Source organism: Excalfactoria chinensis, chromosome 10, assembly GCF_039878825.1.
Source record: "Excalfactoria chinensis isolate bCotChi1 chromosome 10, bCotChi1.hap2, whole genome shotgun sequence".
Taxonomy (NCBI): domain Eukaryota; kingdom Metazoa; phylum Chordata; class Aves; order Galliformes; family Phasianidae; genus Excalfactoria; species Excalfactoria chinensis.
In genome coordinates, this window is record NC_092834.1 from 16,843,907 (window position 1) to 16,867,923 (window position 24,017).

The window sequence follows — 24,017 nt, forward strand, 5'->3', positions numbered from 1 at the left end:
TGGGCAGCTGAGAATGCACCCATGCCCAGCGGAGAGTCCCAGACAGGGTACCAACCACATCTAATTCCTATTACCCAAACATCTCCCCATCTGTCCGCCTCCCTCACGCTGCGGTGTGCCAGGGCTGCCTGATATCAATGGTACTTTAATTTCATCATTCCCAACTTATTTAGAGCAATTAGGAGGCAATGAGCGCACGCCGGGGGCCACGATGCACTTGAACAGCATCCAAGGGTTACCGCAGCGTCGTGGGAGACCTTCCGATGGAATTACCAGCCTGCAGAACCAACCTAAACAAGGAGCAAGGTAACCCCCGAAGGGAGGATGAGGTTCTTCCTGATCCTACAGGTCCCTTTTTAATTTGAATCAGCCGTCAGATTTAAAGAGATGATATTACTCATTGAATTAAGCGAAAAGGCGGCATCTCCGGCTGGAAGACACCAACAGATCTCAGCCTACAGTGAGGTTTTACTACTGGGTGTAGAGGTAAAACTGAGCAGCTTTGGAAACCCTACACGAGATGGCAAGCAAAAAGGAGAGCCACACTTGCAGCCCTAGCATCCCCATTGATGCTGAGGAGTGCAGAAGAGATGTCCTCACTGCTCACCCTGCCATGCGCCCGCATTCCTCGCGCAGCCTCCCTAAGTGCTGCCTGCATGAGAAAAGCAGTGGCCTATTTTTCCCAAGCACAGCCTCCAGCCCAAAGCATAGTGTGCATGCAGGTCTGATGCAGGATGCTTCCGACACATCCGGAGGGACTGCGGGAACCAGCTGGGGAAGAGCAGACTGAGTGGGCAACCTGAGTCACTTCACTGCTTACGGAAGTGTGCATAAGCATCTTCCATTTGAGCACAGCTCAGCACCGCTCCCGATGACTCTGGGGACCTGGGGAAAGTGCATCTTCTCCAGCGCACTCCACTGATGCAGAACAGCTGTGCACCACCGTTCCTGGCTGGGCTGACTGTCTTTTCCACCAGATAAGAGCCACAAAGCGTGGTCGACGCGGTCTCATAGATGCCATCAATACCACGTGCACAGCTGCTCCCAGATAGCAGGGAGTGGGCAACGGTAATGTATGGAAAGCACCAAAATATGAACTGCTAACAAGATGTATTTTCTAACGCCATCCAGTTATGATCTATTGATCCCTCACCAGAGGCTTGACTTTTCCTCTGCAATACCAATCTATGTCACTCACACGTTCCGGGAACTGCAGAGCAAATGAGTGCCATTATGCTAAAATTAGATATTACAATTAAGTGCAACAGGCCTGACCCTGCAAGGTGCTCATGAGCCAGTGCAGGAAAACTGTGATTTACAGCACAGGGAACACACGAGCTCAAGCACTGGGGCTGCACCTTGCAGCGGTGTGCCATGGGTACCAGGTCCTGTCCTGCAGATAACAGCCCTGCCAAGCATGAAGCTCACTTGGGTCCATCTGGGATCATGAGTGAAGTCCTACCCACAACCAGGAAATCCCAAAGAGGACGATGTTCCAACTCCACCCAGTGCAGCATGAAGGCAGCAGCCTGCTCACCCCACCAGCTGCTGGGGGCTTCCCCTGACGTTCCCCCAGCTCCTGCAGTGCACCCAGATGAGGTGCTCCTCCCGCAGACCCACAGTTCCCCCTGCCCCACAGCAGCCAGGCAGGGACACAGGCATGGCAGGGCACTGCTGGCCCCTCCTGCACTGCATGCCCACGCTGAGGTTAGCACAAACCTCAGAGCACGGCTCTGGTAAGGGCTCAGTGTACAGGGCAGCCAAGCTGTCTAGCAGAAGGTTTTCCAATAGCTGAAAATGCTCCAGCAGGGTTTTGGCCAAATATTTTTGATCCCTTTTGAAAACAAGGCCAATCCATAGTTACTTCTAACGATCCAATTGACTGTTCCGCACTGAGTGCTAATAGAGACAAGTTGTCTCCTTTAGACCACTATATCACAGCTGAGAGCATCAGGAGGGGAAGATGATGGGCGCGGAGAGGAAGAGCATCCTTCCTCTGCTCCTCTCCAGCTGCTAATAGGAGTGCCAGAGCTCCCCGCATGCCATTACATCAGTGCTGCACAACAGCAATAAAGCCCTGAAACAACACATTATGCATTCGCTGAACTACACGCCACACAAAACACAGCCCCCAGGACACACATGAGCACTCAGAACAGCAAAGCTGAGGGCTGGACAAAGCCCCAGGCTGGGCTGGCATGCACAGTGCCCTCAGTTGGGCTGGGTGCATGAGAGCTGGCACACAGGGAGCTGGCAGGTGACCTGGAGATGGCATCCTCGCCCTCTCTGCCAGCACACAGCCAAGCTCCAGCCACAGCAAGGCCAGCACAGCAGCCAGCATCATGGGGAACACCATGACCAGAGAGAGCTACCCTGAGCCGTGTGCCCCCCCATGCCTTGGCGTTCACTTCCATAACTTACACCTTTGCACTCTACATGCTTTTATGGCTTGTCATTTTCAAATGCCTCCTGCTCACAGGAAGGAGAATTGCACAACATGCTGCTCAATGCTTTCAATACCTGTCCCTGCAGCACTAGGCTGACGTGGAGCCTTCAGTGGGAAACTGTCATGATGGCTTTGATGGGATAGAATAAGCGGGCTTTAAACAGACCTTTTCCTTGCTTGCTGCACACAGCTGTCTGCTTCTTCATCCTGTTCTCCAGGCTCTGGTGGACCCACAGCCATGTTCCCATAGCCAGGCAGGTGGCGAGGTCACTGGGCACCAGGTGCATCCAGGTGAGAAGGGCCCCACTGCCCAATGGTGCCAGGCAGAGGGCAAGCAGACACCTCTCAGGCAACCACACCACAGCACTGGGATGCACTGCAGCCTCCATGCCTGGGCACCACCCAGGGACATCAGCGAGCAGAACCACAACGCCTCACAAGTCTGGTTCCTTATTGTGTCACACTGAACAGCTCTGACCTTTTCAACGTTCTGTGCGTTCATTGGCTGCTGCTTCCCCTCAGTCCCCACAGGCTCATTAGGCAGAGAGTGGAGCCAAGAGCTGCTCCAGCAGCCAACGTCACCATGCTGCACTGAAAGGTCAGGCAGGGGCTGAGCAATGCTGCTCTGCAGCTGAACAGGATGGGGAGCTGCAGCCCAGGGGTGCCCAGCTCCACAAGTGTCATGGCACAGAGCCACAGTGCTCCCATGGTACTACCAGCAGGGAGAGAGCCAAGGACATCCCTTAGAGCTGCTGGGGCACAGCACCAGCTGCTGGCTGCTCCCTGTGCCCAGCAGTTGTAAGGGTGGCAGGCAAGCACCAAGCACAGCGACAGCAAAGTTCTGAGAATGGGAAAATATCGCAGCTCTGGCAACAAGTACTCAGATTTTTCTGAAATAATGCTAGATTTTAGAGGTGTATTTTTTTAGGGGGGGAGGGGGCTGTTTTGGGGGGAGGGGGGTGTTTTTGTTTTTGTTTTCTTTTAATTTGGATCTGGGCAAAGAAGTGCATTGACATTAGTGACAGATGGGATGGAAAAATTTGGGTTGGAAAAAATATATCATCTTTTGAGTCACATGCATGCGGAGAGGAAAACAACTTAACCCCTCTGTGATGAGCTGTGGCACAGCAGCAGAGCCAAGTCCTGGCGGTGCAGAGCCAGGCCCACACCTGTTGAGTCAGCAGTAACCAAGGTGGAAAAAGCAGAGGAAGGTGGAAATGCCTACAAAGAACTGCTTCTTCCATCCCTAGAGCTGGGTAGAAGCATGCTGGTGTTCAGCCCATCAGGTCCCAAGGGCTAATGGGTTTTGCCCCAAACCAATGGGTTTTACCATCCTACAGTGATGGGACTGTGCCATGCCAAGCCCTGTGAACGACACCATCCTTCCTTGAAACACACCACTTGGCCAAGCCCATCCACAGAGCAAGGACCGCGTGATCCATCACCTGCACAGTGCCTTGGAGCAGGGATGAGCTCAGTGAGAGCTTAGTGGAGATGAAGAGCGTTCGGGAGAGCAGACCTGCAAGCAGCAGGTTTTCTCCTAGGAAGCAGAGGCCAAGCAAGGAGCTGTGTTTGCCCACAGAAGGCGGGCAGAGGGGAGGGAGCTACAAAGCGTTTGCCCTTGCGGTGCCACCAACTGGAGACGAACTCCCACCGCCGCTGTTCTGACAGCCCGAACGCGCTCGCTCGCACAATATCTCTGTCTTGTTAAAGGTAATTACAGTTCTTCCTGTGTAATGAGATGGTTTTTAAAGGCCATTCAAAAGAAATTTTCTATAATGAGGTTAAGGGTTTTATGGTGTTATACATCAAGGGAGCTGGTAATTGGTGGGATCCAGGCAGCATCCTGAAGCAGGGAGATAGGAGGTTTTGTGAATAATAGGCTAGCACAGAGTGCAGAGTCTCCAAAATGTTTTGGTTCTGTAGGAGAGGGAGCATAAAAGTGGAGGGAGAAGAAGAAAGGAGCAGGCAGAGAGCTGGAAGCCGACAGCTTCCGCAGGACCGAGGTGGCACCTTGCATGCTGCCTTGGATGGTGGGCACTCAGGGCAGCTCCGTGCACTGTTGCAGGCCTGCAGCCTGTCTCCATATTTAGGCAGAGCTGGTGGTGGTTCAGACACTGCTGCGGGCGAGCGCCAGGGAGCTGAGCGCAGGCGGCGGCTGTTTCCTTGCCACCAGCAGCTCCCTCGCACAGCGCGTTCTCTCGGGATCTCCAGCCCACTTGTTTGTGCTGAAGAGGCAGGCGTAGCATGGAGAGACAAGTGTCTGAACTCTGGGAGCTTCAAGTGCTCGTCTGATTGAGAAATCAGCCTGGAGGTGCAGGAAGGCTCACCCGGCGCTTGTGCGGCGGTGCTGAAGGAGCAGACGAGTGCACAGGGGATGGAAGCAAAGATGCTCGTTGCCTTACTCCCACCTGCACTGTGAGGATTGCTGGTGAGTGAGTGGTGGGGGAGAGGCTGTCCTGCTGAAAAGCCTAGATGTTCCCTCAACACCTCAGCTGAACCTTCTGTAAACTTCAGAAGATATATTAATAGGGGGCTTCTCCTTGGTTTGCTTCAGTCTTCCCTGTGTTATCCCTCCACCCATAGCACAAACCAGCCCCAAGCATTGGCTTACAGCATCACAAAATCATAGAACCCTTAACACTGGAAAAGACCTCTAAGATCATCTAGTCCAACCCAACTCCACCATGCCCACTGACCATGTCCCTCAGTGCCACATCTCCTCAGTTCTTGAACACCTCCAAGCATGGTGACCTCACCACTTCTCTGGGCAAACGGTGCCAGTGCATTGCTGATCTTTTGGAGAAGAAAGGTTTCCTAATGTCCAATCTGAATGTCCCCCAGTGCAGCTTGAGGCCATTCCCTCTCATCCTTTCACTATTACATGGGAGGAGGTTGTTGTAGAGGGTAATAAGGTCTCCCTTGTGCCTCTTCTTCTCCAGATGCCTGTGTCTCATTGGGGTGGTGGAGCTGGCTGCCCGAGGGATGGATGTAAGCAAGGACATGCAGTGCAGCACCTCTCCATCACCACAAAGCGGGACACGGTGTGGGCTGGAAGGAAGCGGGTTGCTCAGGGTGCTCCCAGCTTCCTGCTCCCACCAGCATACCAAGGAAAAAGAAATATATCTCCAGCCCTTAATTCCAAACCACGCTAAGTGCATCGTGCAAGATGCTGCCGGTTGCTGTGTACCACACTCATCTCACTCTGCCTCGAGGAGTCGCATTTAATAGCCTGCCTATTTATGTTTTTTAAAGAGCAATTAAATATTAAAGGCATTTATCAAGGTTTAACACTGCCAATGGCCACCCACCGTGGCGGTGATCGTGGTCGTGGTAGAGCTGCAAGGGGAGAGGGGCATCCAGGGGTACCCGGTGCTCTCACCCAGGCAACACAGCCCTGAAATCACAACCATTCCTGCACAGAACCTGCAGGGGAATTTGTTGCCTGAATGTGTTCTTATCGGTAAATATCAGTCTGGAGCAATTCAAAGCCTTCCAGAAAAGAAAAAAAAAAAGGGATCAATTGTGACAAATTACTCACTTCACAAAAATTCCGGAGAAAGGCTCGGAGGGGTCAGAATGTCCCATTTGTGACACATTCAAAATGAAAGAAAATCTTTTTTCTTTTTCTTTTTCTTTTTTATTATTATTATTATTATTTTTTTACGGTTAATAAATCCGAGGTAATATATAGTTTGGCAGAAAGAACTGGAAATGAAAAGCGACTATCAAAATGTTTTGAAATTATTTAAAGAACCCTATTCAGTGAAATCAAGAGGGTTTTTTTCTTTCAAGACAATTTTTTACTATATATATATTTTTTGCTTTTGAATTTTACATCTCTATTGCTATCAGTGATGGGAATTCCTCCCTTTTACATCTCCAGAGCTGTAGGGTTGGAGAGAACCATCCTCAGTGGGCTCTGGCTGTGCTTGCATGACCTCACGTTGATTATCATGGCTGCAGACATCACAACAGGAGTCAGAGGGCTCCGCTAGGCTCTGCTTGCTGGGGGAGACCAGGGGGCATCATCCCGACCCCTGTGGCCCCAGTGCTTTGGGTACTGGGACAGGACATGGTGGCTGGCACACGGCTGAGCAGCACTTGGCAATGGGCATCTGTGCGAAGATAAAGGCGATGGAAGGGGGGAAATACGCTGATGGAAATAAACGAGGCTGAGATAATGAAGCAACATCCAGCACAGAGGAGCAGGCAGATCAAACAGCAGCTGGGCAGGGCAGCAGCCATGGGAGAGCTTCTCCTCGCCTTCCCCACATTTCTCCCCCTCCTCTCGTGCCCTGCTCCCCCTGCATGAATCTTTCATCCCGACTAACGTCTCTCTTCATAAGGAGTGAAAGAATTAAATATTTCACGAGACTGCAGTCAATCTTGCAGGGCCTTTCTGTTGACATTTCCAACCTATCTTTGACATTGCTTTCTCATTCCCTCCTGGTGGAGCAGGGAGCTCTGCACAAAGCCCATTACACTCTGCACAGAGGAGATGCCAGGGCCTATTCCAGCTGACCTAATGGGAAGCGAGATGGAGGCAGCAGCCCTTCACCTCCTTCCATTCCTATCCTTTTCTCCCCAGCTCCCACACACAGACAATGCTGTCCCTTCACTTCGGCTTTCCTCGCAATGCAGGAAACACCGATGGGCATTTCTTCCCCAGCATCAAGTTACCCAAGGGCCTCTCAAACACGTTAAGCCATCTTCGATGACTCCCCAGGTGCTCTCCAAGGTGCAGCCAAAGCCACAGCATCCCTTTTGCATCCCTGTAGGCCATAATCCACAGCACATGGAACATCTGCAGCAGGGCTGGGTAGTGGGGTTGTGCATCTACCACCACCATGTGCCCTGGCTGCAGTGTGTACAGGCCTCTCTTCCCATGGCCTATAGATCATAGGATCATGGGTTCGTAGGTTCATTGAACCATAGAATCATGGAACAGTTGGGTTGGAAGGGCACTCAAAGCCCACCCAGCCCCATGCCTTGCTTTGGGCTGGTTGCCCCCAACCAGATCAGGCTTCCCAGAGAGCCTGCAATCCTTGCCCCAAGAAAGCATCATTCTAGGAGGTGGTGGGAAGGCCCCAACCCATCCTTGCAGCCCCCCAGGCCTGCAAGCAGTGCAGACTGGAGCAAGAAGTGGGCTCAGAGCTCCTCACCAAGGCTGAAAAGCTTTGTAGAACCATATCCTTTTTAATGAGGCTCTACAAATTGTTCCACAGTTCCTCTGGTGTGTTGGTTGAACAAATCCCATCCTTCTTTTTTTAAGTTCTGTATTTAAAGATACATTTAATCCCCCTGTTAAAACTTTTCCCAATTCCTAATAAAATTACGGAACCACATTTCTATTTAGTTCTACCTATCTGACCCAAATTCTTATTGCAACCTTTGGGTCTTGATTGATGTTTGTAGATCAAAAGGAAAGATTAATGATCACCAGTGTTTCCCCTGGAAACACCCACAGCCCACGCGAGCTCAGATGGATCCAAGTAAAACCAAGTAAAGCCACTGGAAAGGATTTGCCCCTGTGTATGGGCAAAAGAAAGGGAACGGCAGAGCTGTGTGCCCAAGCGCGTGTTGTTCTGCCTGATGGCATCACACAGCACAGAGCAGAGCTTCCCAAGGCAGAATTGTGCCCCAGAGATGCCCATTGCACAGCACAGGGATCCCCTGCCCACTGCATCTGTTCCTTAGCCACAGTGGGTACCAAAGGGGACAGCACTGGGACCATCCCTGTGCCCTTGCTGGGAGCCACAAGGTAGGGAGTTTGCTGGAAGGTTGGGTGAGATGATCCCATTGGTTTCCTTGGGTGTTAAATCTCCAGGAATAGAAAAACGGCTTGCCTTGCAAGGAAGTATTTTGCAGTTTATGTGGCAGTTCTCTACCCTGCTAATTTTTGCTTTGTCAAAGATACTGGGAAGTATTTCTTCTGACTGACAAAGCGGTGGGATTTATGAATAGGGAAATTAAGAATAAAGAGGGAAGAAATAAGTCTGTTGATAAAAAAGCTGAATAATTCAGCCAAGGATCAGCTCCTTTCGTCGATTCCCCCAGAATTTGAATGAAATCATTTTTACTTAAAGTAAGTTTGTCTTTTGGGTTGGAAACCTGCGAGCCGGAAAGCAACATATTTGCATTTTCCTTTCCAATACATAAAACCGAGACTTCATTTTGTAGGCTTTCTTGTTGAATAATCTGCTCTAATTTAATTGGAATTTGAATCCTATAAAAAAGCATTTTCTACTTAGGTTTCTACTGATCTTCGGTATTGAGATTTTGTGATCTGAAAAAGCAATATGTCTGTGTTTGCTTATTATCATACTCAGAGGAGCTTCATTGTTTTCGCTTTTTCTGCTGAATAATCTGTTGAATCTAAAATGTGGTTTTTCACTCCGCTCCTTATTGATATTTTGATTTTAAAATGTTATGATACGAAGAGCAATTTGTTTGTATTTTCTGCTGGGAAGTGTGTTCTGTCGAGTAACAGGGGGTTGATTCTGTCAGTGTTTACAGGAGAATCTAAGTCAACAGCATTACTCACACAATTAGTCCTACCTGGCCCTAATCACTGCCTACAACTCCGTGACAGGAGGTTGTGGTGAGGTGGGGGTCAGTCTCTGCTCCAGGTAACAGCAGCAGGATGAGAGGTGATGGCCTCAAGCTGTGCCAGAGGAGGGTCAGGTTGAGTAACAGGCAGAACTTCTCATTAAGAGCGGTAATGCATTGGAATCACCATTCCTGCAACACATAGATGTGGTGCTGAGGAACGTGGTTCAGCAGGCAATGTTGGTGGCTGATGGATGGCTGGACTAGATGATCTTAGATGTCTTGTCCAACCTTGATTCTACGACTCTATGGCTCTTTGTAATGGGAAACGCTGGTGAGCGTCCACTGAGCAAAACCACTGTGACTAGCCCTACGCTCGTATGGATGTATAGAAAACAGATCCCTGCTGGGCTGCAGTCCCACGTGGATAAACCAGCCCTGTCTCATTTACCAGCCTCATTACACCAGGCCTGTGTGCAGACTGCTGGCTTGTAGCAGCGGATCGCTGCCAGGGCAAGCACAGCCTGGCACGTAATGTAATCACAGCTGCAATCACAAGGAATTAAAGTGAATTTATACATGCAACAGTCACACGGCTCTGGGATATCAATAATACAGCAGCAGAGGAGCGAGTCAGTGGCCGGATCCTGTTCTGTGTGCTCAGACCATAACTCAGCAGCAGGCAGCACGCAGCCCATGGGTGGTGGCAGCTTGCTGCTTGCAAGCAAAACGGACAGCAGGAGCGCTAGGGGGAACAGAGCATTTTATTCGGTGCATCAACAGAAAGGGATTAATAGAAGACAGCGATCCTTCGAGCAACGTCTGGGTAAAATATCACCAAGGGGATGGGAAAGTTACATTGACTGTGAAATAATTCCAAAGGGCAGCACCATAATTTTGGTATCATTTCTGGCCCATGGGTGCTATTTCACCACTGCTGCACTCCAAAGGCACGCAGCACTGCTGATGAGGCTCCTTTTGCTGCAGTTTGCCTCTGGGTCTGAGCACAGCCTGGCCATGGCATGGCAAAGAGTGCCTGACAATGCATTGCTTGTTAGCCTTTCCATTACCCTGCTTGGAAAACTAAGCATGGGGGTAAGGAGAGAGAGCCACGGGGCCTTCCTGCTAGCAATCAAAGCTCATGTGAATGCTGCGTGTGCTCACAGGGCACAAGCAAAAGTACAGGGAGCCACACCATGGGGTGGGCTCAGGCAGTGTCCCTGCACACACACATAGCCATGCAGTGTGCTGGAGCACAAAGCCCCTGCTCCAGACTTGAGGCAACAAGCAGATGGCTCCCCAGCACTCACATTTTACAGCATTACAGCTCCTGCTCTGCTCGTGCGGTAAACATTTTCTGGTTTATTGCATGAGAAAAGGTGGATAATGCAGCTTTGCACAATTATAAATTTCCTGTATTATCTGTTTGTTGGATACTTTCTCGGGGGAGGGGAGGGCATTTCTAATTTTGATTGCCATCCTGCAGGACTCTGATTTTCCCCTGCATCCCAGTAGGCTTGTGCCTCTGTTTGCCTCTCTCCAGATTGCTATAGCTCTGTCACTCTTTGTGGGTAAGCGGGAGATGGAAGGCTGTTATGCAGACATCAAGGGCTGCGTTTGCCTGCTGGTAAACATGAGAGCAAGAGGGATTTCTGATGGTATTAGAAACCACAAGATCTCTGCAGACACAAGGATGTAAGCATTCCTGGAGGCACGAGTCTGGCTGTCAGCAAGGCAATTAGACCAGGTGCTACTGCCAGTCCTGGGGACACCTCAGAGGAGATTGCCGTGTAACCCTAAATCTAAACCTAAGCTTAACCCTAACCATAACCCAAAAGTAGTACAATGCAATGGAATGCAATGGAATGCAATGCAATGGAATGCAATGCAATGCAATGCAATGCAATGGAATGCAATGTCTAACCCTAGCTCTAACCCTAACCTTGGGCCTCATCCAGCAGTGGCTCTCCCAAACTTTGGGCATCCTCATAGCAACAGATCTGGTGTGTCCCACCTGCCACCAGGGCACTGCTCATCCCAGTGGGGCCTCAGCAGCTCAGCAACAGGGGAAGGAGATTATCTGAAGGAGACAGCACCGTGCCTTGCTTTACATGTACTGCAATTACCGCACTGGCATTTTCTCTGTGTTGAGAAGAAAAATGTCAATAAGGAACAAGTTATTAAACCAGCAAGAGAGTGGAAATGGCAAGGGTTCCCTGAGGCTTGGGGCTGAGTGTTATGGCAAATGCTCCTGGGGTCCCCGGGCTCTGCTCTTCCCACTCTCCTCAAGGCCAAACCTTCTCCCCAGCACTGCCAGGTGCAGAACCAGCCCAATGTGGGCACTGTGGTGCTGAGCCAGCCTGCTGAGGGTCTGCTGGGGACCAGAGCAAGCAGTGTGTGTCACCTCGGGTTGTCAGCCTCCAAGCGAGGCCCTTTTCCCCCCCGCCCCCCTTCCCCGCCATCCTGAGCGATTGCATTTTTCTCTTTTAATGAGGCTTTTCTGTCTCAAGTGAAAAACCTTGCCTTTTCCTTTCCAAGGCTCTCGTCAGTGCCCCGCTGAGCTTTCTGCCTCCACTAGCAAAGCCAGGAAAACCCCAGGGAACGACGTTTTGAAAGAAGCCGAGTGGTTCCTCGCCATCGCTCAGCTTGGAGGCTTCTGAATTGAGCAGGGCTCTATGCAGGGAGCACATTGGGACCCCAGTGCCAGCACAGACCCCGCAGTGCCAGGCAGTGTGAGCAGGGTGCCCATAGCACCATCCTACCAGGGTGAGGCAGCCCCTAAACGCACCCCCGCTCTCCTGCCCACCTCCCCACCCCCAAGTGCCTCCCCCTCTCCCTGTTGTTAATTATCAAAGAGAAAAAAAAGAAAATAAAATATATAAAAAAAACACCACCCTCCAGGAATTAATTAGTGATTCATGTTGGAGCCTTGGCAAAGCTCCTTGTGCAGAAGTTCAAAGTAGGAACAATAAGTATTTGGCAAGGAGGAGGCGAGTGGCTCGTGCTTGTGGCGTATGGCGTGTGTGGTACGGAGTGGTGGCAGGGGCACAGGGGTCCCTGCCCTCAAATGTGGGCACCCTGAAGCCAGCACTGCCGTGCACACCCATCCTCCCCAAAACCTGGGCCTGGGCAGAGAATGATGGTAAGGCGAGGTTTGAAATGCAATTAATAGATGCCATGGGACGTGCTCTTGCAAGCCCAGCGCAAATGGGGCTTGGATAATTGGCGCTGAGACACATCTATCAGGGAGATGGTGTGTCCTCTCTGAGCAGAGGTCAGGGGAGCTCATCATGCACCTTCCCAGCCAGCCCTGGTGCAGCACACAGCGTGTTGGCACAGCCCAGCAGCATGCACACTGCCTCTTCTTACTGACAAACCCTCAGCAGTGCCTTTCTGCCTATGCACATGCACAGATGCAAGCCTCTGCGCTCTGCAGAATGCATGGGAATGGCAAAGCCACTCATTTGTCAGAAACCTCTCTGTGTGAGGCTCCGAAATTCAAAGTTTTGTTTGGCACCAAGCAAAACGAATCAAAATCATCTGCAGAACAAGGCCCAGGAAAAAGCAGAGCACCACCTCTGCTGGGAAACACTGCGGTAAGGGAAAGGAAAAGTCTTTCATTGCTCAAAAAGCAGGCCATAAAAAAAAGAGAAAGAAAGTTAACTATAAGCTGGATATGAAATTAAAACATAAAAGTCAAAACACGTCGCATCACGGAGATGCATTTGAATTTCCTGGACACTGTCAACAGACGGAAGTCAAAATGATTTGCTTCAAGGCTTTCCCATCTGAATGCCGCGCGCCGGTTTTGATAATGCAAGCTGATAAAAAATGTATTTTCCAACAGAAAATTGTATCCCGGTACCTCCGCCTCCATTTCCAGCCTGTATAATGCTCTGCCTGCTCAGGGCTGGAGCACAGAGCCCTCTGGTTGCAGGGGATCCCATAGCACAAGGATATTGCATTGCTGTGGGTTGTTAAGCATCTCCATATGGCTTTGGAAACTGCAGCCATGTATAATCGTGGATAAACACAGTGGAGCACAGCAGAATGCACAGAGCATGGTGGGGCTCTGCTGCCTGCTTCATAGTGTTGACTAGGAACAATGACAGTGGGATGGGCAGCCAGGGCTGTTGGCTTGGCAAAAAGCAGATCCAGGCCAGGGTGCTCCACGCTGAGCCAGGGCAACCACCGGGTGGGCAGAAGGTTTGACCTGCTGCCTTCTGATGGGCTCACAGCGTCTGTCCGGAGGTTCATCTTGGACTGGATGCCTTCCCAGAGGGTTCCTCCAGTGCTGCCAGGCTCAGGAGCACCTGTGCAAGCAATGGGAGAGGAGCTTCTGTGGATGTTGTTCCTCAGGGGTGCAGTGGAGGTGCTGGATTGTGGCAGCACCGCACTAAGGAGCCAGCCCAGCTGGCAGGGCAGCCACAGCAGCACAGCATGGCCTGAAGGATGGGAGAGGGGAGGTATGGGGAGGGCTGAGCAGCACCAAGAGGGTTAACTGGCAGCCACGGGAGCAGAAAATGAGGTTCCAGTTATTAGCTGATTTATTGGTCTGTCCTCAATTGGCACTCAGGACTCAGAAGAAAATGTTCCACTCCAAAGCATTAAGCATCTTCAAAGAGCAGAAGCATTAAAAATTGAAATCATAAAATAGACATGTAAATATAGCAGAGGTAAACGGGGCAGAGAAGAGAGGCACAGAGCCCAGCCTGGGGGTGGGGGGCAGCCATGGGGCGCAGACACACAGGGCCAGGGAGCCGAGGGGGCACAGGTGGGCATCCCAAATGCTGCAGGGCTGACACCCAGCTGCTCCTTCTTGCCAGGTGTTTCCATGAGCCTTGTTCCCATAGGACCTGGGAGCTGGTGCAGTGACCCAGCTGCCCTGCATCATGTCAGGGGTCACAGCTGGCTGCGTGTGGCTCCAGCATCCAGCTCAAGGAACGTGGGGGACTGCTGTGCCCTCCAGAGCCCCTGTATCCCCAGGGCGCATCCCACCAGAGCAGCCAGCAGGAGGACCAGCACCCTGCCCCGTGCCCTGGCAGCAGCCCAGCCCTCTTGGCACAGCTACCTGTTTTTCCCCTTCAGGCAATTTTTCTTAATTGGGAGCTTGTTAATTACCCCACTACTTTGCAGAGGAAATAAACAGCAATTAGAGACACAAACGGCATTTCTACTGGCTGGCGCCTCGCTGTGCTGCCAATGCTCTCCTTGTGTGACTCTGGGCAGGCATGCAATCCTTGCCCATCCAGCTCTGCACTGCCCCAAAGCCATCCGTCGCTGGGAAAAGCCCACTTTTCCTGCACAACAGAAGGTTCGTACCTTTCAAGAGAGCATCGGAGCTGTTCTTATTAATCAGAACTGCTATAAAGAAAGCATTTTTAATTAACATAATTATCCCGTTTAAGAGAAGCAGCCTGCACCTCACAGATACTTTTCAAACCTAAGATGCGGGCTGTCGCAGTCAGTCATCATTAAGCAAAATGAGATGCTTTGCCTTGCCGACCCAATCCTGCCTCCCCTTTCCTATTGCAAACCCTTGTGAGTTGAGCAGAGACAGCTTTGGGCTCTGTGATCCCCTCTATCCCCATATCCCTGTCCCCCTCTGTTTCCCTGTCCCCTGAACCCTCCTGTAGCTCAAGGTACACTACGAGCTGCAAATAGGCAGCATCCCAGCCCCATCCATGCCACCCTGTTCCTCCTGCCTGAGCTCCCACTGAACCACTGATGGTTGGGCTAGATGATCTTAATGGCCTTTTCCAACCTTTATGATTCTACAAACCCAGTTCACTGTTTTTTAAAGGTATTTTACTATGCTGTTTTGCTAACATTTCACCTTAATGTGCAGTATAACATGGATAACAAGGAGAGCTTTTAATATAAACCTCCACGGCTGGTAGAGAATGGCTTCAATTGGGTGGGTATGCCCTGGAAATGCGCAGTGCTGATGGAGATGCTCATACCACGTTTTTCCTGCTGACCTGACACCTGCCACACGATATGGGCAGCAGCCACCTGCAGCTACAGGAAAGCAAAGCCTCCAAAATGAAGATTTTTAGTGGTTTTCTCCCTGTTTGACCAAGGTTTCCCTAAGAAAGCGAGGCTTCTGCAATCACGTGCTCAGCGTGTTGCCTGTCTCCCCTAATCACTCTCCAGCTCAGCAGTCAAACTCGATAGGCGGTGAGTGACAGCTGGAAATCTCAAAGATATTGAATTCCTGGAGGTTTGGCACAAATGGGCAGGCAGGCAGAGATGAGAGGCCTGCTTGTTCAGCCCTATCATCTCTGCCTGCTTGTTCGGTCCAGCCGGGCAGCAGCAGGCTCTGCAGAGTCCACGAGTGGGAAGGAAAACCATGAAAGCTCCAACCCAGGGAATGGGATGAATGAAAGCACGCATCGTTCTGGATATTGAAATCAGTCAATCTGAGGTATCAGCCCTGGAAAAGCAGCCTTCTGTAGTGCTGACAGGCGCCTAACAACCCGTTTCCAAATAGGAAATGCAATTTCCATGGGAAATTCTTTTTTTTTTTCTCCCTCTCTCTTGGTAAAAGAATTAAAATATTCAGGAATATATTCAGAAGCAGCTCCTGCAAGCAGCTTCCAGGTGGAAATGTCCGGGTCCCCTGCTTGCTGCGGAAGGTGTGAAGGGGAAGGAGAGCACAAGCAGAAGGCAGCGCGAACCCCAGGATACTTGCTGGCTTGGGTTCACAGGGCACACGGGCAGCCTTTATTTGCATGCAGGCTGTGAAGCACCCACTTAGAGATGCCTCAAGACCTACTTGCAAGACTAAGTAAAAATACCTCCCTGGGTCCTGGATCGACAGAGCTGGGAAGGAGGTTTCCAAAACAGGCTCGTCTCCCCGCCTGCGCGGAGGCCGGGGTTGTGACTCCCCTGGAAGCTGTTTGTAGGTCTCTGTTGGTGGGCTGCAGGCGCCCGCCTTCCCCAGCTGTAAGTAGGGCTCCCTCCTTCCCAGAGTGTTATACAACGTGGCTCCCTGGCTACATCCCTTTCCTTTGCTGCCCCGGCTCGGCCGTGGGTTCAGGAAGCCTTTCCCCAGCCGCCAGTCATGCGCACGTCTTATCAAAAGCCAAAGCTGAGGCCAGATGAACGGTGATGCTCATAAACGCCTTAGAAGGCAAATGTTAACGAGCACTGAGCGGAGGGCAAGAAAAGCCCTTAATCGCATTAGCTCCGCTGCCAGAGCTGATGAACATCCCCAGGCCCAGCTCCCGGCCCAGCCAGGCAGCACAGTGGCAGGCTGAGCTCCCAGCCAAGCTTAACCCCAAAGAAATGCCTCCTGTGAGCGGATGGCGCTGGCGCCACATGGCTCTGCAGTCATGAGTCCCACTGGGCTTCCAATGGCTCGACTGAGCAGGAGTGGGAGGCACTGCCCAGCTCCCCACTGAGGCACGTTGATAAATCAGAGCCAGGGATATGGGGCAGAACGGACCCCTCTTGGCAAGCATAGGGAGACCCCTCGGCATGGTGCTGGAGAAAGGAGCCTGCCTGAAGGAAGGCTTATCCACACCATCATTACACTGCGAGGATGGAGGAGAGAGAGGTGCATTTATGCACTGCAGCTCGTCTTGCATAAATAAGCCATGTGCCAGGTTTTCATACTGGAAGCTCTGCTCCCAGCTCGTGTAACTGCCTGGGCTTTTTTATGCGGCCAGGAAATTATGATATAAAAATATACATATAAAAAATAACGGCTCTCCTCAGATCAGTGGCCACGTGAGCACAGCCTGCTGTGCTGCCCTGCCTGTGGTCCTGCTCGCCCCGCACACGCGCTCACGTGCCGCTCCACAACACACGGCGATGGGTTTTTTACGATGCCAGTCTGCAGTTCTCCCTTGGGGGAAAATGTGGTTTAATTTTTATTATAACCTTAAAAAGGAGACTAGTGAGGCATCTCTGCCATAAATTTGGTAAGTGACATTTACGTCCACGCGCATTAAAGCTGCTGATGGACCAACCCGAGGAGCAGTGTCCCCTGGGCAGGGCACCTGCAGCTCAGCTCTGCCCCAGGGCTCCCTCCACGTGCTCCCCACCCCCATTGTTTGCCCCACTGGAGAGCTCCAGGGATGCCTTCTGGCTGAGGAACCCCATTTCTATGCGTGTGGCCAAGGGACCCCACACCAGCAGTGCCTTCCATCCTACAAGCATTTCTGGCTGGCATGGGTTGTTGCCCATCCTTGCCAGGCTAGAATGGAGTTTACTGTGTGAGCGCAACAGATCTCCTTGGCCACCGAACCCAGCTTCCTGCTAGTCAGTATCCTGCCAAGTTTCAATTTGAATACACATAAAAAGACTTCAACAGCTGGGTGTTTAATTACAGGGCTAGGAATCAGGCTCCACAGAGCCCTATCAGGTTATTGCAGCTCCCTCGAGCTGGCTGCGTGGTGTGCCAGGAGCAGCCCCAGGCAGCGCAGCAGCTCCAGCTCTGACTGAGGGTGCAAAAGCTCAAGGAAGCAGTAAACACAGTAAGCCGAAGGCAGAGCACAGAGCTCAGCCCCTTGCTTGGGCAGAGGTATCACAGTGGCTCTGAGAACACTGTGGCAAGCTGCTCTGCCTCCTGTGGGTATGTCCCTGGCAATGTCTGCCTGTCCTGCTAAGTAGGGCTCTCTCTGGGCAGCCAAGAGCCCAACTGAGGACACCACCATCACTGCACCAGGCACCTGTGCAACTCTTTGCTCTGCTCTCCAGTATCCAGCAGCCCAAAGCTAGAACCCACTGCCTCCTCCAAGTGAGCACTGTGAGCAGACAGAGCAGCCGGTAGCAAACATGGAACTTCCTGAGCACAGGGGGTTCACTGGAAGGTGTCCAATTAGTTAACGAGCACTCCAGAGCAAAGCACTGTCAGCAGTCAGTAATTGATTTCCACAAGACAAGTGGCAGTGAGTACATCTGAGCAACCCATGTCTGTCCTACAGATGGACATAAGAAAAGAGGATATGGGGATGAACATGACCCTGCAGCCACAGCGCTCAGCCTCTCCCAGCAGGGAGGTGGCAGGAGGAGCCTAGGCAGCAAGCAGAGAGCACAGGTTCAGCCCCAGACCCGTGCTGACATGGAGAGGAGCAGCAGGCAGCGACAACGTAGGGGTTATGAATGAATGATCCGGATCCCCAAAGATGCGCGTCTATCCCTCTGTGCAGCACCAGGAGCGAGCAGCACGCCTGCTCTGCCATCCCTGACACCCAGTTCTGACACACGGGGACACGGAGCACAGCCGAGCAGCCCTGCCCTGCTCCCACACATTCGCAGCAGCACGTCACAGGCGCGCACGCTGCTACAGCGCACAGCCCGTGCGGGCTTTGCTTCTGACGAGCTGCGCTGCAGTCATTAAGGGAAAGGAGACGTCAGCCCAGCCAGGCACCTCCCACTTCCACCAGCCACAAGCGCTGTGGAAGGCCGGCTTTCATTTCTTCACGTGCTCACCCTACAAGCGTTGCTTCTACTCGGGAAGGTGGGCGCTGGGCTGCTTTGGCAAAGAGTCATCTCCAGCAGAGAGGGCAGGTGTGTCACTGCGCCTCAGCCCTTCGCCTTTCCGCAGCCGCCTCCCAGCAGGCTCCTCTGGTTGCAAAGCAGAGGCAGAGCCGCGAGCGCGCATCTCCCCCGGGGTGCCCGCACCGACACCGGCGCTCTGCCCGGCCGGAGCTGCGGAGCGGTTCCGCATGCGGCCGCCGTGATAAATTAGCCCGAGAGCCGGGCTTTTCCTGCAGCTGCCTCATCCCCTGCCAGCATGACAATGTGATTAATTTTCAGTGCAGATGAAGCTCATTTCTCACCGGCACGTGACGGCCGCGCAGCCAGCGGGGGTGAGCAGCGAGCGCAGGGGGGTGAAGGCGAAGGCAGCACGGAACCACGCTCGGGGTAGCGCCGGGAGGAGAGCTCGCCGCATTGGGCTGCAATTAAGCACGGTGCTGGAGAGGAGCCCTGCGTGGGCAGCGAGCTTCTATCGCCACTCACACACACGGCCGAAGCTGAGGAGCACCACATGGCAGGAGAAGAGTAAGAAGATTTGGGGAGAAACAGCCTTGAGAGGCTTATTGCCTTGGAAGAGGCCGTGCCACTCGGCTGCCTTGCACCCCTCTTCGCCCTTTGGGGTTGTTTTTTACCCCATAGCCGTCCTGTGAGGGCACGTGTTTGCACGTTCTCCTTCGCCGCGCTGCGAACAGCCAGGCGGAGGCTGGCGGCTCCCGATCCATCACGGGCTGCAGCTCTGGGAGGAACTGCCTGGGATGGCAGCACTGCTTGCTGCTTCCTGACGTCAGCCAGGCCTGCCACGGGAAAGCTCAGCCTGCTCACCACCCATTGACAGAGTTTCTGCTCTGGAGCGGTGCCCAAAGCGGTGATGCTGTTGACACAGCGCTGCACGGCACGACTCTCCCAACACCAGCGCACTGATGCAGGGCACTGAGCGCTCTGGGGCTCCCGCTTGGCCTTTTCCTTAGGGAACCGAGGCTCACTGAGTGCGACCGGCAGATGCCCAGCCCTCCCGTGGACACCCTTGGGTTTGCAGGCAGCTTGTGCCACAGCAGCAGGAGAGGAATGCAGGAGTGCACGGCAGGCACAGCAGCTTGGGTTGCAACTGCTCTCACGCGGATAGCAATCTGGGGAACCACGATACGACACCGCTGGGAGATGGGGTGCATGAATCAGAAAGAGATGGGAACGCCAGGAAGAACTGCAGATGATCATCCATGGGGGAAGTAAAGGGTGCTGCAGTCACTGTGCACCAGTGGTCTACCACGTGCCCTGACTCTGGCACAACTGATGCCAGGCCATGGTGTCCCTGCTAGTGCTCCATACCCCTGAACCACTCATCCCAGCAGCAGGTGCCCCTTGTTGGCACCCCAAGGGGCCATCTCTGCACCTTTGTAAAGCACAGCCAACACAAGTGGCAGCAATTTGCTGTGGTTTGCTCCAGCATCCGTGCCCGCTGTTGGACAATACATCAATGCAATCCTGTTGCACAGGAAGCCTGCTATGGTTTCCTCCCTTCAGGAAATCAAAGCCATGCCTCTCCAGTCTGACCATCTTGTCTCAGCCTACAGCACAGGAGGAGCCCAGAGGCAGGAAGGAGCCTGGCATGGATGGAACTGTTTGTAATCTGTGCAAGCGATGCAGCAGGAGTTCAGCCAGGCCACGTGGACCAGGGACAGCAGCAACGAAGCAGTGCCAATGCGTGCAGTGGGACTCAATTATCAGCCCTACGGGTAGTGCCAAACAGAGGAGATGCACTTTTTGATATGTGTACTTCTTAAAGAAAACGTGTCAAAGAGGCCAAACAGGAAGGCAACACAACACGCAATGGCCCCGCTGCTTTGGAGGCAGCCCTGCTAATTTCTCTCTGCGCTGAAGCAGGGTCTTTTCTGCTGGTTTAAATTACACTCAGAAAACCCACGGTGACTTTGGGAGTGAGAAAATATCAAACAAAGAGAAGGCTGAAGGGCTGGCTGAAGGACTGGCTCAAAGATGCAGCCATGGCCTCACTGCACCCAGCAAAGCTGTCATGGGGACATGCACAGCACCACTGCCCCGTGGTGTGACCCAAGCCCCAGCCAAGACCATGCAAGGCCATGTGTCCCCAGAGCCTGGCCCTCAGTACATCTGTGCACTCAAAGCCTGGCATCAGCTTTCCCAAGGTGTTTCATCTTGAAATACAAAAACCAAAGGGGTTTTTGTCTGTGTTTACTGAGTTCCTTCGCCGGAGCAGGGAACCTGCCAGGCCCAATATGTGCTTCACAAGAAGAAAACAAGCAGGGTGGCTGTAAGGAGCACACTACTGGAAAGGTCGCATGGCTAGCACTGCCACCCCTGACCTTCATGGTGATGGTACTTCATGGACCACTGTCCTGCCACATCCCCAGGGTGGCTCTGTTCTGCTCCAGCCCAGCGCTTTGCCCTCTGATCTTTGCAGAGCTCCTCCAAATCCCCCCCTGCACTCCACCATGGAATTACTCAATGGAAGTTCTACGTTCTCATCCAGCATAGCCTACCCAAGGAGGACTGAAGATGCCCACACAGTTCCCATTTGCAGACTGCAGAAAGGCAGCAACAAATACATAGTTTGCACACAGCTAGGAGATAACTGCGCCAGCACATGTGCTGCACTTGCATTGTGCTGAAGGGCTTTGGGATGGACCCTCTGCAGAGTCTGGCAGTGGGGAATGCAACCCAACCCCCACTGCTGAACCCTGTCCTCCAGCACAACACAGGTGCTCTAGCAGCAAGGAGGAAACACATTGCACTTACCGGAGCTGGAGTCCTGCAGGGACCCGCTGCTAGGTGTGAGACCTGGAAGGAGCAGAGAGAGAGATGTGTCAGTGGGCTGGCCACTGCCAGCAGTGGGCTCTGCAAAAGGGAAGGCAGGTAGGCAGACAGGACTGTGCTAGCAGCTGGGGTCCTGCTTCTGGTCCCCAGCAGCACATAGGGCTGGCAGGGCACTGGTGGCCAGGGGACAGACACAGGGCATGCTGAGCCATGGGCAGGCTCACTCAGGGCTCAGCCCTCCTGGCTCAACTCTTGGCCACTCTGTTGGGTCATGTGCTGGTGCATAGCTGAGCCAAGGAGGGAGAAATTGAAACCTTCACACATGTGGAGGTGCTCACACCCTGGTGTGAGCTCACCCGGTGCTCAGTGCCTCCCCAGCTCCCACAGTACGCTATGCAAACCCGTGCAAAGGAGTCACAACAATTATAAATATCAGTGAAAAAAAATCTGCCCGTAAATACGAGGGAAGGGGAATTTACAGCGTTTTCTTTGGAGATTTCTCCAGGTGTTCCCTATTAAGCCATTGTGTTAGTTTGCATAAGTATTCCTCAGACAATAAAGCACGCTCCGCAATCAGTTCCCGGCAGCGGCGGGTGTGCGGCACGCCGGCAGCCAGCCGTAAAGATGACAGACGGGTTCCTGACGTCACCCATCTTCAGGGGGGCTTTAAATCAGAACATCAGCAACAGGTTGTGCTCAGCCTGCCCCATGGCAGGAGGATGTGGGAAGAGCTGGGATGCAGGGGGCTGTGTTGCCAAGGGACGACTCCCGGCTCGGTCCCTGCTTGGGGGAGAGCAAAGAGCCTTCTGGAGGGTGGAGAGGAGAGAAACCCCCCTCCAAGCCCTGCAGCTCTGCCAGGCTGACAGGTTAACATCGAGAGCCTGCGCTGTACTTGGGATGTGACATTTCTTGGCGTGTTTAACATGTCCTTATCACGGCTCCATTGTACTTCAGTGGAGATGGGTGGGAGAGAGGCAATGGTTAGCGTGTTTCCTCCCGGCATGAAATGCGGAGCATGTCCTCCGCTGAGTGCAATTACTGTGTCTCTGACTCCTGTAATCTGGCTAATACAGTTAAGTATACTGGAGATTAAGGGATTTTGGACTGCAAAGTCCATTTCATCCACCCAGGCCTGTGCAAGGTGATGCTGGCAGAGAAATCTCCTGCAGAGGTATTGGATGTAGCCGGGGCAGGCCAGTGGGTGATGGTCACACCTCATCCCTGAACTGCTGGGGGGAACATAGAGTAAGTCCGGGGCTGCAAGAGGATCCAGGGGAACCTGCCCTGGTTCTTGGGGCATGGCTACAAACCACAGGTCTTGTGCCAAGGAGGCCCCCAAATAACCCTCCTTCTGCTCACCTACACCCCTATAAGCACATGTATCCATTGGTATGGAGCTGGCAGCCCCCACAGGGCCACCCCGTGCATCCACAGGGCCCAGCCCCAGCCAGCTCACTCCAGCAACTCAAAGCCTGATTCCAAACGTTAGCTCCACTGCTCAGCACAGAGCAATATATACGGCACAAAGCCACGTTGTCAGGAGATACCCCACAGCCATCAACACATCTGGATGCAAATGATCGCTTAAACGCCCCACATGGTTCTGTGCATACGCAATGGATTTACTGCCATGTCTTGTAGAATTAGGAAGGATGAAATAAGGCAGCTGAACAGCACCGGGCAGGTGGGAGCAGCCACCAGCTGGCTGCAGGGCTTTGGCTAGGGAGGGAGATATGGGTAAGCTCAGTGGGATGCAGCACTGCTCACAGCCTGAGGGCAGCACGCTGGGGCTGTGCCCCACAGCAACACAGCTGCATTCTGGATCTGCAGTCTCAAAGTCAGCCAGGACAGAATGCACTGCAGTCCATGGCAGGAGGAGCACTGCGGCCAGAATCATAGGATCGTTATGAGTGAAAAAGACTTCTAAGATTATCTAGCCCAACTGTTGATCCATCCCACTGTGTCCCTCAGTGCCACATCTCCACAGTTATTGAACATCTCTGGGAATGGTGACTCCACCACCTCCCTGGGCATCCTGTGTCACTGCCTGACCACTCACCTCTCATCCTATCGCTGTTACCTTGGAGCAGAGGCCAACCCCCACCTCACCACAGCCTGGGAGTTGGAGAGGGCAGGAAGGTCTGTCCTGAGCCTCCACTTCTCCACACTGACCCATCCCAGCTCCCTCAGCAGCTCCCCATAACAGCAGTGCTGCAGACCCCTCTCAGCTCTGTTCCTCTCTGGACACGCTGCAGGGCCGAAAACATGGTACCATTTTTAGGCAGCCACGAGCACTACCGACCACAGCCACTAAGCTCAGAGAGGGAGGAAATCAGTCTTCAAGGGGAAGATGGGGTTAAAAGAGAGAGAGAAAGAGAGAGAACAAACGATCCCGGGGAATGACTACAACACCTTGAAACCGTCCAGCTTTGAAAGGCAGGGCTGGTGCGAGGAAAGAAAGCCTCATTACCATCAGAAACCCTCATTCCTGCCCTCACCTCCCAGCTCATTTCCATATCACAGGGCACACAATGCCTTTCTTCGCCCGGAACGCTCGGCACAGCCCCGCACCCGCGGGAGGAGCGAGCGGAACAAAGCCGGGCCGGGTGGCACCGCGCTGCCTTGGGACCCTCATTGCGGCTCAGGGACATCTCCCATCGCGGAGCTGACTATTGGACGACTTCATCTATTTCTTTCCTCAGCTTTAAGATTCTTTAGTCAGTCAAATAAGGCTGAGGCG

At 52.8% G+C, this 24,017-nt stretch overlaps 1 protein-coding gene across 5 annotated transcripts in view; it reads right to left on the reverse strand.

Annotated features, from left to right (window-relative positions):
- Positions 1–24,017, reverse strand: part of LINGO1 (leucine rich repeat and Ig domain containing 1) — a 97,338-nt gene that overhangs the window by 42,127 nt on the left and 31,194 nt on the right. For all 5 annotated transcript variants that reach the window (XM_072345338.1, XM_072345339.1, XM_072345337.1 and 2 more), the window contains one exon: positions 21,260–21,301. The gene's annotated coding sequence lies outside the window, so the exon portion shown is untranslated. The remainder of the gene's footprint in view (positions 1–21,259; positions 21,302–24,017) is intronic.